The 15,241-nt window shown below is 38.0% G+C and overlaps 1 protein-coding gene and 1 pseudogene across 1 annotated transcript in view; both read left to right on the top strand.

The window, feature by feature from the left end:
- DCC (DCC netrin 1 receptor) overlaps positions 1 to 15,241 on the top strand; it is a 685,279-nt gene that overhangs the window by 317,465 nt on the left and 352,573 nt on the right. The gene's annotated exons all lie outside the window — the stretch shown is intronic.
- On the top strand, positions 13,229 to 14,212 carry LOC100955189 (annotated as a pseudogene).

The following is a 15,241-nucleotide window of genomic DNA, read 5'->3' as shown; positions in this document are numbered from 1 at the left end:
TACTTTTTCTTCCATTCCTGTGATACTTTGCTAAGAAGAACATTTTCCAGCTCCATCCATGTGAACATGAAGGACGTAAAGTCTCCATCTTTCTTGGCGGCAGAGAAGATTCTGTTTCTCTGTAAGGTATTTACCCTTGAGAAGAAAGTGACCGCCTGCCAATTATGTAACGCCCTCTCTCAGAACTCACGTTCACTAACAGAATCACATCAGCAGAGTTTCAGAACACGCATGCACATTTTATAAAAAATGTAATTCTGTGTATAAAGCAAACTCAAAAGGTATTTTTCCTGCCACCTGAAGTTCAACATATTTTAAAATCTGGGATGAGGATGCCATGGGAAAAAGAGGAAGCCACAGTTTTTAAAATTCAAGCGCGTGTAGCACAGCAAAATCTATTCTCTTTGCAAACTGGAGTGGTGGATTATTTACATGCAGATCAGCCACACTGGACTGAATTGCTCTCACCTAGAATAGCCTGGGACTTCAAATCACTTTGAAAAGACCAGGCCAGGGCTATAGATTTCTGTGGGCCCTTGCTCCTTGATTACATTTATGGTTGGATTCACAAATTTATAAAAAATAAGCCAGTTCATTTACTTGGGGCCAACTGGAATACAGATGAAGAAATTTTTATACACTTGATGAAAGAAATGTGTCCAGATGCAATTATTATTTTGAACTTTGAAAGCAAGGTCCACGGCCCTCAATGCCAGCACATGAATCATTGCATTCTCTGCTGGGAAAGCTAAGCTCTTCTTTGAAGTGAAATCTAAGGTTCTCCCTTACTTAAAGAAGGCATTAACATTTTCAGGTTTTTTCTATGTGAAAAACAAACCAAAAAATTTTATATTTATTAGCTAACTAGTGATTTGGAGAAAATAGACCTTTTAGGAGAAAGGGGAAACAGCAGACCCCTGGGTTATTAGTAGTAATCTGCTGTGGGGCCTGGAGGAGCAAACTAGTTTTCTGGTTGTAAATTTAAATAATGATTCTCCTAGGTGTGGGAGGTGAGCTGAAATATTTTGATCTTAACATTTAACCAAAGGAGGAGTAACAGAATAAAAAGTAGACGTGCAGTTCAAAGACAGTACTTCTTTAATGATCACTAATATTTATCACGTAGAGCTGGATATTTATGAAGTTCTATGAACATAAGTTTTGCATGTTTTATCCAACACGTTAAAGATGGTAGAGGGAGTGTGTGTGTATGTTTAGTTAGGGGAGAAAGAGGCATGGACATTATTAACAATCGTGGCTTAGTTTAATGAAATACTAGAAGCCAGCTTTCTAAATCCGAATTCAAAACTGGCTCATGGACTCTCTTTGATTTGATTCACCAACCCCAGTTTTATCATTTGACCAGTTGCAATGAAAAATATAAGCACTATGATGGCTACCCTTTCCTAATTAAGGTTAAATTTGAGTTACGAGAAGGGTTCATACCACTGTTATATACATAAAAATGATAGGCATTCTTTGATGTTAACCTATACTAGGATTCTCACTCTTCTAATGTATACATTAATTCTTTAGCATTAAAAGTAGTATCACCTTGAAATTCAAGCAGAAATTATTTTGTACGTGCTAAGAGATCATTATGAGGTATCTTAATGGGAAGATTAAAATATAATTTTTCCTTAAGGAAAATGTTTTTCTTACATTTTGTTTCTCTAGAGTATGTTCTGTAGTAAAGGTTTTTATTTATTTATTTTTACCAGTAATCTCAGGAATATATACTCTGAGTCTGTAAGGAAATGTGGAAAGATTAGAACAGGGATCAACCCTTACCCCCAAAGCAAAGCAGTTCAGAGTCAACAAACTGGCAGGTGGGTCAGGTCCTCACCCTGGGCTACAAGAGCACATCACACAGTATTATATTCTACTAGCCTGTTAGTACCAAGTCAAAATAGAGGAAAGATCTGATATACACAGAATATTTTGAGCTTTAGGTAAATGGTTTTGTTGCCCTGATTTTTGAAAAGTTAATTCTGTTTCAAGTAGGATCAGTTCATTTTGGGTGATGTATTATACACAGTTCAAACATGCTATACACATTCAATATGTATTATTGAATTTTTCACATAATTGTGGAAGTACGCTTGGGTTTCAGATCAGGGAATATTAAAAGTGATTTGCAGCCAAGGAAGTAGCTTTAAATCCTGCTCAGTATCCTATACTTCTATCACGTTGTGTTTTTGCAAAACTTAATCTCTCTGAGGTTCTACTTTAATTTCAGTTCAATATTTCTCACCTTTTCTTGATTTATAATACATATTGCTAACCTTTGAAAAAATTGTACACATTCATCTCACCCATTTCCCTAATTCCTACATCTAGACTAAAGGGCAGATTCTTCATATTAACTTAGTTTTGAGAAAGGAAAGTAAATTTCTTTTCTCTTGTGACCAGAATGGTTTAGTTTTTCAACCAACCCATCGAGTGAACTTTGAAATAACCAGATTCATATTGAACTATTTTCTTAGATGGAAAGTTATAATCGATGAAAATCCAGTAAAATGCATACATAAATCCTTCAAATGTCAAAGGAAAGTATGCAGGCTAAACCTTAGAATATTAAACATTTAAAAAAAAATTTCAATCTAAAGTGTCTGCCTTTCATTAAAAGTTGTTTAAATGACATCATCTAATCTCTTTCCAACTTGGGAGTTATTTTGATTGGATTATGGAAGTTAAAAATTGCCTTGGCAGTTCTGTTCCCAAAGTTAACTTGCAGTGCATAAAATAGCCCATGGTTGGTGGCTTTTGACCTACAAAAACAGCAGTTGCATTTGACTCAAACTAAAACTGACCTTCTTCAGGTCCTTTGAGAATAAAGGTAAAGGAGAATGAGACAGAAAGAAGCTTCAGTGTCCGGATTACTTTCTGCTACTCATTCTCCGGCCTCTCTTATGTCTCCCCCACCACCATACCCATTCCCTTATTTCTTTCCAATCTTCTCGTTGCCAGATGTTGGAGCTCTTTGGTTGCCTGGTTTGTTTTGCTGTTTAAAAATCACTGATTTTTCATCTGCTGCATACACAGACAACTATTAGAGAATAAGAGCCTCTGACTTTGAAGGAATCTCAAAATTGAAGTAGGGATATTGAAATTCAACTACTTTTTCAAGAATTCCTTTGAATTCCAGCGTCAGCAAATTTTTTCTATAAAGGCCAGAGAGAAGATATTTCAGGCTTTACAGACCACATGGTCTCCGTTGCAAACTACTTACCTCTACAGTGTGGTTCACTGTAAATGAACAGACATGATTGCGTTCCAATAAAACATTATTCATGGACACTGAAATTTGAATTTCATATAATTGTCACATGTCACGTAATAGTATTCTTCTTCGGATGTTTTCCGAATCATTTAAAATTGCAAATATCCTTCTTATCTCATGGGCTAAGACAAAACAGGTGTCTGGGCAGATTTGGCCTGCAAGTTACCTTTACCAGCCCACTTGGTGGCATCCCTGCTGTGGGTCATCCAGCTCACTGGACAGAGTGACGACGACCACACAAGTGAGCACATTCCAAACAGTTCATCTGCATTTTTGACAAATATAGTATAAAATCATATACACAACCTATTTTTGATCAAGCAAAATAATAAGAAGTCCTCTATCATATTATAATTGCATGATTATTCTTATTTTCTCAGCAGACCACTTCCTATGTGTATTTTTAGATCACCTGTGTTGCAATTACAATATTTACATTTTGAATACTCTCTTTGTCATCTCCCACTACATCCACATATGGAATGACAGATGTCGTGACTAAAGAAACTTCATTTGAGCGGTTATCCCTCGCCATTTTTGGCTTTTACCAAAAATTGGACATTTGGGTTGGTTTTACTTGTTTTACTAGATAATTGCCTTTATACATATCATTATATTTCCCAGGTTCAGGTTTATTCCTTTGGGAAGATTTCCAGAAGTGGGATTGCTAATTCTGAGTGCATAATCATCACAACTGGTGCCGAGTTTCAAAAGTATTAGGGTGTTTATTTTGATGGGGATGATATACATTAAGTCCTTTAGACAGGGCAAGCAATGTGCTCAGCTCTTTAAATGCAACTTCTTATAACAAATTCTATGAAATAAATGTCATCATCCCCTCGTATGGATGTAGAAACAAGACTGGTCTTAACAAAGTCCACATTAGTCCTTAGGTCTGTCTGACACCAAAGCCCGTGTAGGAGCATTTTCTTACCCCTTAATAACTTCCATATTTACAATGCCACTGTACCCACATGAATGAATGCTATTTTAATTTTCTCTTTCTCTCTCTCTTCCTTTATCAGATGAATTACTCCTTAGCCTTTAATTTTTATTTTAATGTTAAATATTCCATGAATTCTTCCTCAGACTCAATAAGACAAAATCTATTTGTTATCCCTCTGTGGTTCCCCCACATTGAGAGTACAGGCCTATCTTTAGCTTCTTGAGGAAGGTACTGTGTGCGTTTCTGCTGTGCCCCCTGAATTGTCTCAAAGCTTTGCACAAAGTCAGAGACCAAGAATGTCCACTGATGATCTCTGTGGAGGGTCAGTATCTGCTTTAGGTACAAATCTTTTCTCTCTGCTATACAGAGAAATCTGGTAAATCCAATGCTTGGTTCTTGCCCTGGTTTTTCATCTTGGCTCCTTTTTCAGTTACTTACATCCCCTCTTGCCACTTCACTGCCCTGACAGCATCACGTCTATGTGTTCAGCTTCCCTTAGGATGTGTCCTGGCCCAGCTCCCTCAGGAGCAGCTAGCAGATGGCTGACCGAGGTCTCCATCCTCACCTACTTAGGATGTCCAGATAGCAGGTTAGAACTGCTGGTATAGAAATCAGAACCCTTAGTAGATTATTTCTGGCAGATTATTTCTGGCTGAGACATCCTAAAATAACAGTTGTAAGTGGAGTCAGAATTGATCTGGAAAGGTTTGTGATAGATATTTTAATGTTGAGTTTCCAATAATAAGAAATTTCCCTGTGTAGACATTACATATCTATCATCATTGTTTTTAACCTGTTCCATTGTTGTCGTCTTAGCATCCTCATTGTCTGTGTCATCATCATGTTCTGGTAGAATTTTTAGTCGCCTCTTAGGCCATTAAAACGAGGAGGCTGTGTCATCATTATTAGTGCTGTTTAGATAGTATTTTTAATCGCTTTCCATATTGTGGACAGTTTTCTTATTAACTCTCTCTTGCCTCCTTATCCTACACATCCCAGATGAGATGCGATTGAGAAAAGGAGGCTAAAGATCATGCCCAAATAATATAGACATGGAACAATGTAATGGTAAATGTTAACTGTTAACAATTCAACATTGTTCCAGAATAATTGAATTGAAATAAATTACAACCTAAACAATTCTACTATCCTGAAATTTTGGATGGATTGAGTTTTATCAGTTATTTAAATAGTGATGTATATCTAGCTATGTTTCAATAATTTTCTTCAAGTCATAGAATACTATAAGTATGAACTTCAGTACATCAGTCTTAGGTACAGATTTTGATTTCTACAGAATTAGAACCTATCATCTCTGAAATGTCTTCATATTTTATAGTCCTCTATGGGTAATATAGAAAAGATCTTTATAGAATGCCACCCATTACCCTCAATTAGTATACTATAAAACAAAGCATTTGTAGTAGTAAAATACATTTTTAATTTAGAATATAATCTTAAAAGGAGAATACTATTTTTGTTTGTTCGTTTTGAGGCAGAGTCTTGCTCTGTTACCCAGGCTAGAGTGCCATGGCGTCAGCCTAACTCACAGAAACTGTAAACTCTTGGGTTCAAGGGAAAATTCTGTCTCCACTTTCTGAGTAGCTGGGACTACAGGTGTGCAACATGATACTAGCTAACTTCGCTTTCTTTCTTTTCTTCCTCTTCTTCGTTTTTTTTTTTTTTTTTTTGGCAGAGCCATGGTTTTGCTCTGGCTGAGGCTGGTCTCAGACTCCTGAGCTCAAGGGATCCTCCTGCCTCAGCCTCTCAGAGTACTAGGATCACAGGCAAGAACTACCACCCCTGACCAGAGAATACTATTTTTATTTGGAGCAGGTTTTTCTTTAAAAATGTATTAGTCAACTTGTAATTGGATAAGACAGTCTTCAGATGAATTAAATGCTATAGCTTTGATTTTTAACACATACAAATTAACTCTTTCTTAATAACTGGATGATATATGTAAATTAATGAGAAGGTTACATAGTGCAATTTAACTGGAACTTCTGCTTACCTTGATGCTGAACAAAACTGTTTGAATTTACAAAGGAGTCAGAGGAAAAATTGCTCTGCTATTAAGCACAGTAATGATTATGAATAATGAATATTGGAATGTTATTATAGAATAAAGCCACAAGCTACAATATGTCTTGGTGCTAACTTATTTAAAATGCTGCCTGATAATGAAATATTTGGTTTAAGTCTACATCTGTCTGTGTTAAAACTAGAATCATGATTTCTAATCAGCACCAATTTTTCCTTCTTAGTTGAGTGGGAAGAGAAGGTTCATGATAGAAAATCTGTTTTCCAGTTAGAATGCTAAAAGTGGAATTTTATTTAAATTAATAGATGTTTATTTGGGGCAGTGTTACTCAAGGCTAAAGATTACTGAGGAAATTTCAGAAGTATGTTAAAGTAAGACTGTGATGACGCATGGAAATATTACCATGCTACATTCTGCGGTAAGAATTCAGGGAAGAAATACATTTTCATCATTAAGACAACAAAATATTTGAATTGCATATTTAACACTTCATTAAGTATGTAGATTGCTGTGAAATCTGGTGAGAAAGTTAAGGGTAGTGAGATAGCGGAAGCCATCGTTCCCCACGTGTTTGTTCCACACATGATAAAGGGAGAAAAATTACAAAGGAGCCAAAGAAGAGCCAGAGTTAGATGGAAATGAAAGAAAAAAAAAAAGAAAGAAAGAAAAGTGGGACATTGAAAATAAGAGCAGATTATTAGGAATATATCGCTTCAAAGGTAAATTAACCCCCCTCAAATACAAAATATTATTTCAATATACTGTATGTGAAATAATGAGAGCTGCATTTAAAAGTGAAAATCATGTTCGATATTATATACTCTGCCAAAATAAGCAACGGGCCACCACCCCTTCCTTGCGTTGCTGCCCCGGGCACATGTGTGCACTTGTTCTCTTCCCATTCAGATGCAGGAGCAGTCAGACAACCTCTACCTCAGATACATTATGTAAACTTCCAATCCTATGCACGTACTCAGTGGTTTCGATTGAAATTCATGGCTCCAGCTAGGCACAGTGGCTCATGCCTGTAATCCTGGCACTCTGGGAGGCTGAGGCAGGAGGGGCCCTTGAGCTCAGGAGTTCAAGACCAGCTTGAGCAAGAGCAAGACCCCATCTCTAGTAAAAATAGGAAAACTAGCAGCTGGACATGGTGTTGGGTGTCTATAATTGCAGCTACTTGGGAAGCTGAGGCAGGATGACTCCAGGATACTCTATTCAGGGCAACAGATTGAGATTCTGTCTCAATAAATAATAAATAAGGGAAAAAAAATCATGACTCCTATGTCTTTATTCTCCAAGGGTATTTTATATACTAAAATAATACTTATAAATTTATGTTTCATGTTTTGAAAGTAAGAACTGTTTTTATTTTGCACTGTTTTCTCATTTTAAAAATATAATACAATACATGATATATATAATGTAATACCATATAATTAATGTGTATTAACTGAGCATCTCTTATGTGCTTGATGCTGTGGTTAATGGTTTTACGTGTTTGTTTCTTATGGCATGAATGATAAATCTGTGCTTGGTACAATTCGGTTGATGAAAAAAATCTGCAAATGAGATGCGTTCAGTGACTTGCCTTGGGTTTTAGGCCTACTGCTCTGATTCCATAAATCTCACTTTGTACCTAATTCCACTAGTAATGAAAAACCATTTCATATTTGTAAAACGATTTACTGAATACTGAGGAACCACTCTGTACAGAACACTTTGAGGCTCTTTGCAAACACTGTTTTGAGAAAGAGAACACAGTTCAAAGATCCCCTTCTAAATTCCTCATGACAATCTTATGTTCTGGAAGTAATAAGTGAATTCAGGCAATTGTTCTTTCTCTAATTGTTTTCGTTCAATTGCTATATGAGTTTTGATCAGCTGAATGATCAATTTCAAACTTTTCAGCTTTCAGGCTGACTTCAGTGTATGTTAAATCCGAGAGATTGCTTGTGAAATGGCAGGTTCGTGGTCCCAATGCTCATGACTGCTCAAGGGACAGTCACTTAGCACTGAATTTACTCTAATAGATGCAGAAATAAAAATAAAGGCACTTACAGCGATCATACCATTAATAAACTGTTTTTTTTACTTTCCTCTAGACTTGTGATGTCTGATAGGAAAGTAAGCAAATACGTTATAATCTCTCAAAAAGTGAACTGGAATTAATGTGGTCACATAGATGATAACCTCATAATCACAACTTCTTCATGCATTTCTTCACGTCTGTGAGAAATTGTTGCTTTAATGGGCAACACAGAGTTTCATTAAGATATAGATTTGTTCAGCTGGTTCTCCCTTATTTCCGTAAAATTCAGTAGTCTAGACAAACTTTATCTCGGAAAACATGTAGTCAACACGATTGACCATATTAGCTTTGTTCTGCCATTAAGACATTAGACTGGACCCTTTAGCTGTCAGAATCAATTTGGGCTTTAATTAAATTGCCCCATGGTCTGACCTTAAGGAGGGAATGTTACAGGACTTCTCAGGCATTAGCGTGATGGTTATTGTGGAAGCAGAGAGAAGGAAGGGAAAATCTATTCAAACCAGTTATTGTAAAAGCCCGATTTCGAGAATTCCCCGTGTTTTACAAACAGCTCATTCTGATCTTTGGCTCTCCTAAAATTATTTTTAAAAGAATTTTATCTCCCTTTTATGTGCACATCCTTGCCCAATGCCCCTTCTTCTGTCTTTGGTATTCAGTCATTTTCTTATGAATTCAGCAACAATCAAAAATATTTTTTTGCACGACTACCATGTGCCAGGGCCTGTGCTAGACACTGTACTTACCATGATGAGCAGACAGTCTTTGCACCTGCCTTTAAGACAACTATATTCCCATGTGGGAGACAGGTGTTCATCAACAGTCATCTCACCTGTGCACATTATAACAGCCACTATAATTGCTACAAAATCTTATATATAATATATAATATATTTGTATAAGTATTGGGAAGATATATATATATATAAGCACGTGTGTATATACATATATGTATGTGTGTATTTTTTTTTTTTTGAGACAGAGTCTCAGCCTGTTGCCCTGGGTAGAGTTCTGTGGTATCATCATAGCTCACAGCGACCTATAACTTCTGGGTTTTAATGATTCTCCTGCCTAGGCTTCTGGAGTGGCTGGGACTGCAGATGCCTGCCACAACACCCAGCTAGTTTTTCTATTTTTAGTAGAGATGGAGTTTTGCTCTTGCTCAGACAGGTCTCGAACTCCTGAGCTCAGGTGATCCATCTGCCTCAGCCTCCAAAGTGTTAGGAATACAGGTGTAAGCCACCACACCAAGCCAGAGGACAGATTATAACACGAATAAATTGGAGTGTTGCTGGTGAGCACATAACGGGGGATCTGACGCAAGGTTTTGGGGGAAGTAACATTTTGAATTGAGATCGGGATGAGGCATAGAAAGGTCACTGGGTGCTGTGTGGGACAGTAGTGGGTGATGTCCTGACAATCCAGGATTGGGAAGCAGCAGGGACTAGGCTTAAGGACTTTTAGGAACTGAAGAATGGGTTTGGGGATAAGATGGGTGAGTGAAAGTTACTGAACAGATGAAAGGAGCAGTCCCAGAGGTCCTGAAAGTCATTGTAAGCCTTTAAATTTGATCTCATTAGAAAACTCTATGCGTAACTAGCCCTATTGGATTCTTTTGATAGTTCCTCAGTGTGTTCTTAAGATAACTTCAGAATGGATAGTTGTGTTGTATTTGTCAGAGAAACTGCTCTTCCTTATGAAGCCGTGTTCTCTTTTAGAATTGCCGACAGTTAGGTCCCAGCTGCTCTTCCCTTGGCTTTCTTTGCTCCACTCTTTCTCTTTCCTTCCTTCATCTTTCCTGGTTTTTGAAATCATTTCTGTGTCTGTTGCAGTCTCCGTCCCTTCCCTCTGTGTTTATAGAGCTCTAAGAGGCCACAGTCCCTTTCTCTAATGTTCCTTGTCCATAGCCAGCTCATCTTCCAGTTCGATTTCCTTGGCTGGAATTAAGTCCCAAGCAGGCATTTTGCTCGTTGCTTTCTTTACTTTCTGGGTGATGAAATCGTCAGTGAGGCGCGTCAAGAACATATCAGATGATCAGCTCTCAGCTGAATTACGCTTCCAGCAGATGCACAGGTAATTGGAGCCCTTTGTTGCTGGAGCCCTTTGTTGCTGGAGCGCCTTCCCTGGGTGCCATATTTTAATTCTGTACAGCAAAGGTTGGGTCACCATTCTCCTCCACACCATTGGTTTGTATTCCATTACTGTGGTAACACTTTGTTTTTCTTTTTTTCTTTTTATTGTGTTTTCTTCTTCCTAAGGTTGGTAGATTTTATTTGAAATACTTCATCGTGTTATGCGTGTTGGCTGTTGCTAGGCTTAATGATGCAACTGTGGTAAGCTTGAAAGCGCTTTCCTCTTGTTTCATCGTGAAGTCAGGTATTCCATTGTGACAGTTATTTGAGGCATTGTGTTGAACTGTTGCTAGGAGCAATTAATACTACCTTTCAGGGGCTTGAGAAGCCCAGGCAAAGGGGCAAAACACATATTTTGGAACACCACAAATATTCCAGGCTGCTCATTGATTTTCCTATTGATCTTATTTGCCTGTTTGTTCCAGATAAATATAAAACACATGGGGAATAGAAAGGAGCAGAGATTAATATCTATCACCGAGAACTGTTAATTTTGAAGTTCAAGTTCTTTGTTGTCATTGTTTTCTTGTAATGTTGGCATCATCCAGATGCTCGGGTCAAATGAGGTAGCAAGTGAGCAAGAAATTGCTCTGACATTGGAGATGACAGGCGTAGCTGTGACATGCGGAAATCGCTGAGAAGATAAAGGAAAATTGAAATGCACAAATGAGAGCTTAAAATGAGGATCATATTGTCCACCTCAGAATGATTTTATTATAGACCCAATATTTGGTTGCAAGCATGCCTAGCTTTGAGGAATTGAGGGACACACAAGAGGAAAGATGAATCCTGGAAGGTATCCCAGTAGGAACGTCTGGCCGGTGGAGGTGTGTCTCTTTTGGACTGAACACACATGAGAGATCAGTCTTACTCATCATTTTTTGGCAGGATTTACTAGGATAAAAGACACTCCCAGAAGAGACTGGACTGGCTTTTTGTTGTTCATGATCACCAGAATCATTCAGATAGGGCTTCCCATGTCCCCATATTTTGTTGGAAATGACCAAACCACAGAAGCCCTACTCCATTAATTGGGCTCCAAAACATTATCAGTGTCTTTCAGTCGAAAGGGACCCTGGAAATTCACATCCAATGGTCCTAGGCCCAGCAAATGCTGCCCTTATAGGAGACCCATTCTGACCTCTACTGTTACCGGTTCCTTATAAGGATTTTTGTTTTTGAATTTGCATCACACGGATCTGTTTATACAGATGAAATGAAATGCTTGTCTTTGAACTCATGAGAAGGTTGTCGCCAAAACTATTCACTTTTAATCTGCATGAATATTTTCCTTCCAAGTAGTTACTTTGGAAAATTACTTTGGATGTTTCTGGAATTGTGCCTTTTAGAAGTGAAGCCAGGGTCAGCTCACAGACTCCATGATGAAAACACTCTAATTGTTTTATAGTCAGTCATACCTTATTTTTCCCCATAAATACAGAAAGTGAGCCCTTCCACTGTAAGACCAAACTACTCAATACATATAACATCAAGTTGTTTTTATTTCTTTCCTCTTAAAATCAATTCTTCTGAAGCAGCAACACTTTTTCTAACATAAATAATTATATACAACAGATTCAAAAAACAGTGTGCAGAGCAAAATCCCACCATTTTTAATAATAACTTCAGTTTTAATACTTGCATAAGCTACCGAGGTGATGCCTTGAAAATGATAACACTCATTTAAGTGTTAAGCTCTGATAATTGTTGTGTTAAATTTATGAATAATATAAACCTAAGTCATTAGTCATCTGTCCCAACAGTAATAGACTCAACTGCTTTTCTCACTTACCTTAGTGAGGAAGAACCATAAAATTTTTAGGATCTGCCCTATACCATGTACTCTGCTAAATATGTTATGAAAATACATTTATATGCCCCTAAGTTTTTTATTGGTAGTTATTTTGCTAAAAAAAAAAAAATATGGCCAATCTTGCGGAAAAGTATAGCATAGGAAATGTATGAACAGCTTAATTAACTGTTCAAAACACAACTTTTCTTCTAATATTTGATGGTAACAATGAGGCATTTTATTCTTCTCTCTTTCCATCCTTGTTTTCTTCCTGTCCTAATGACAATAATGACATCTGAGGATGGATTACCAATTTTCAGTGTTTACAAATCATTTCTTGTAAAACTCTATTAATGCCCAGCACTGCCAATGTACCGGAATTACTTTCTCTTTTAACTTTTGTTTTAGTCTTTTAATTGCACTGACTTTTTAAATTAGTTTTGTTACTCTTAAGGAATTTATAAAAACATATTTTTAAAAGTCTATTCGAGTCACTCCCAAGGCTCTTGGAGCAGAGGCAGCTCTCCAGCATTTGGCTTCTGTAGTGCACACGCCTTCCACAGCACACGCCTTCCCCAGTGCACACACCTTCCCCAGTGTACACGCCTTCCCCAGTGTACACGCCTTCCTCAGTGCACACGCCTTCCCCAGTGCACACAGCTTCCCCAGTGTACACGCCTTCCCCAGTGTACAAGCCTTCCCCAGTGCACACGCCTTCCCCAGTGCACACAGCTTCCCCAGCACACACAGCTACAGCAGTGCACACACCTTCTCCAGCTCACACAACTTCCCCAGTGCACATGGCTTCCACAGCGCTCATGCCTTCCCCTGCATCAGGCCCTTGCCCCTTCTCCAGCACCAGGTTTCTGCCATGCACAGTGGCTGGCAGCCATACCTTTCTTGGGTAGCATTATAGCAGAATGCCTCAAGTGAGATGCCTCCTGGTAAACAGCTTTCCCTAGAACTCTGGAAAGAGGACTTCTGCATCCTATAGAAGAGATGTGGTCTGAGGGATGATATGACACTGAAAGACTTTTAAGAGAATGAGCACCTCCTGGCAACCACCCCAGTGATTGTTGCCATAGAGTAGGCTGTCATGTTGATTACTGAGAAGATGATAAGGGCCACAGTTTTTCTCATGATCAAAGAAGTGATCAGCCTGATGGAGGACATGAATCTGATTACAGATGGACAAGAGATGATCCTTCTGTAAGCCAGCAGCCTGAATACAGGGAGTGGAGAGATGGCTTTAGAAGAAAATGTTCTACTCTTCCCCTTCTGTGAGACAGCAGTCACCTCATAGAAGGGAAAATTCGTTTTTCAGAGAATCACCTGTCGGCTGACAGGATTCTCCGCACAGTATATCGGGTTCCTGCATCAATAGTAGAAGCCACTCTCAGGAAAGAAGCACACCGTGCTCTTTCCATGAGTCCCAACACAGAAATAAAGAGAGGCCTGTACAATCATTGAAAACATCAAGAGATACTTCACCTTCGAGTTCCTCAGCAGCTGCATCATCAAAGGTGTTAGACAAACCCAGGCGGCTAGCTGAAAAAGAGCTTGCTGAGGCTGCAAGCAGGGGGGCAGCTGACAGGCTGGAGAAGGCAGATGAAAGTAACTTGCTGGAAATTTCTGAGTACGAGGCGGGATCCGCAGCACCATTGTTGATTGACCAGCCAGAAGAACCTGAGGCAAATGTGGCAGATGGCAGGGTGTTATTTGAAGACAGTCAGCTAAGCAGTTACTCTACGGAATAGCATCAAAAACCAGAGAGATAAACAGGTTTACCGACAAGACTGAAGCTTTGGGGGTGGTGGGTGAAAATGTTGATTGAAAAAGATCCTTCATTAGCAAAGGCTGTACAGTTTGAGGCAGACTTTACATGAAATAGGTGAGTCCTGTGGTGAAGAACTCACACATTTCAATGCAGAGTATGATACTTCTCAAGAGTTTGGAGAGCCTTATTAGATTTCTTGCTCAAGCAAAAAGTGTCTAGACTTTTTACCCCTTCCCTGGATTTCATAAATCCTTAGTATATGGATTTTTTCGTGATGAAGAGAAATACTTTATGATAGCTGACCATACTTCCAGTATCAAATAAATATCTGAAATAGTCTGTTTAAAATATTCTAATTTTTTTCTACATGGAAAGCCTCCTACTCCATACTTACCTTTTGGTTTTTTACTCATTAACACGATAGGCAATTAATTTTTCATGCTTTGGAAAGCAGTCCTGAGGAACAGCTTTCTGTGAGTACCCAAGTTCTTAATCTTCCAAGTATATAATCATCTGTTTGGTCATAAGAGTGTAACTTATGGCCAGAGATCATTCTACTTAAACATTAATAGTCTTTTTGCATTACATGGTGACTGATACCATGTGAAAATATTCAAATTCTGAGATGTGATTTTATTGACTTGTTGCTTGCTTTTCCTAAGCTTTGTAACTTTTAATATGTTCAAGTATACTATTGCAATAAACAGAATACTTTGGTATCATAGAGAATATTTGTTTGGGAATAAGTTTCATTTAGTAGTAAAACAGAATACTTAAATCTCTGAAAGATGCCTCAGAATAAAAATCGTTTTTTTTTTCCTTTTTTTTTTGATTTTTTTTTTTTATTGAATGGTAACTGTGTATATTAATGCACTTCTGGAGTACAGTGTGGTGTTTTCACACACAATCCAAAACACTTCCATCAAACTGGTGAATATAGCCTTCATGTAATTTTCTTAGTTATTGTGTTAAAACACTCATATTCTACTCATAGAAAGATTCACTTGTACCCTTGTAAGATAAACCACAGAAGTGAACCCTCGAATCCCCCTCCCTCCACCCATTCCCCCTTCCCTCCCTTCCCTCTCCCCGTATCCTTAGGTTGTTATTAGGTTATAGCTTTCATATAAAAGGTTTAAATTAGTTTCATAATAGGGGTGTGTACATTGGATACTTTTTCCTCCATTCTTGTGATACTTTGCTCAGAAGAACATTCTCCA

This window comes from Otolemur garnettii, unplaced genomic scaffold, assembly GCF_000181295.1.
Source record: "Otolemur garnettii isolate 467f Iridium unplaced genomic scaffold, OtoGar3 scaffold00012, whole genome shotgun sequence".
NCBI classification, from domain to species: Eukaryota; Metazoa; Chordata; class Mammalia; order Primates; family Galagidae; genus Otolemur; species Otolemur garnettii.
Note: the sequence above shows the minus strand (reverse complement) of the source record. Positions and strands in the feature narration are given on the sequence as shown.